We start from the raw sequence: 1,315 nt of genomic DNA, 5'->3' as shown, positions 1-1,315 counted from the left end.
ATTTTTGGGGGGGATTTTCCATTTTTGGGGGGATTTTTCCGGTTTTGGGTGGAATTCACATTTTTAGGGAAGGATTTCCCATTTTTGGGAGGAATTTTCCCTTTTTTGGGGGGGGTATTTTCAATTTTTAGGGGTGTAATTCCCATTTTTGGGGGGGATTTTCCATTTTTGGGGGGATTTTTCCGGTTTTGGGTGGAATTCACATTTTTAGGGAAGGATTTCCCATTTTTGGGAGGAATTTTCCCTTTTTTGGGGGGGGTATTTTCAATTTTTAGGGGTGTAATTCCCATTTTTGGGGGGGATTTTCCATTTTTGGGTGGGAATTTTCATTTTTGGAGGGAAATTCCCCCTTTTTTAAAGTGCTTTCCCTTTTTTGGGGGGTTTCCCAATTTTGGGGGATTTTTTTTTTTTATGAATTTTTTATGAATTTTTTCTTGAATTTCTCTATTTTTGGAGGAATTTCTCTATTTTTAATGGGATTTCTCTATTTTTTAAATGGGGTTTCCCAATTTGGGGGCAATTTTCCCCATTTATTTTTTATGGGTTTTCCTCATTTATTTTTTATTTAATTTCTCTGGTTTTAATTTGATTTCTCTATTTTTATAGGATTTTTTTCTATTTTTATGGGGTTTCTCAATTTTTTTTTAGTAATTTCTCTGTTTTTTATATGATTTCCCTATTTTTTACGAGGTTCTCTATTTTTATAGATTTTCCCTCTTTTTTATGGAATTTCCCTATTTTTTATAGGTTTTCTCTATTTTTATTTAATTTCTCCATTTTTTACTTAATTTCTCTGGGGTTTTTTGGGCGGATTTCTCTGGTTTTTATTTAATTTCTCTATTTTTATAGGATATCTCTATTTTTATAGGATTTCTCTATTTTTAATGGGTTTCTCTATTTTTTATTTAATTTCTCTGGTTTTTTTGGGGGGGATTTCTCTGTTTTTTTATTTGATTTCTCTTTTTTAATTTAATTTCACTGGTTTTTATGGAATTTCTCTATTTTTTATTTAATTTCTCCTTTTTATGGAATGTCTCCATTTTAAATTTAGTTTATCTATTTTTTAGGGGATTTCTCTCTTTTTATTGAATTTCTCTGGGGTTTTTGGGATTTCTCTCTTTTTTATTTTATTTCCCTATTTTTATTTAATTTCTCCAGGTTTTTTTTTTTATTTCTCTGTTTTTTATTTAATTTCTCTATTTTTTATTTAATTTCTCTGGTTTATGGAATGTCTCCATTTTAAATTTAGTTTATCTATTTTTTAGGGGATTTCTCTATTTTTATTTAATTTCTCTGGGGTTTTTGGGATTTCTCT

The sequence above is a fragment of the Passer montanus genome, unplaced genomic scaffold (assembly GCF_014805655.1).
Source record: "Passer montanus isolate IOZ18808 unplaced genomic scaffold, ASM1480565v1 scaffold736, whole genome shotgun sequence".
Taxonomy (NCBI): domain Eukaryota; kingdom Metazoa; phylum Chordata; class Aves; order Passeriformes; family Passeridae; genus Passer; species Passer montanus.
Note: the sequence above shows the minus strand (reverse complement) of the source record.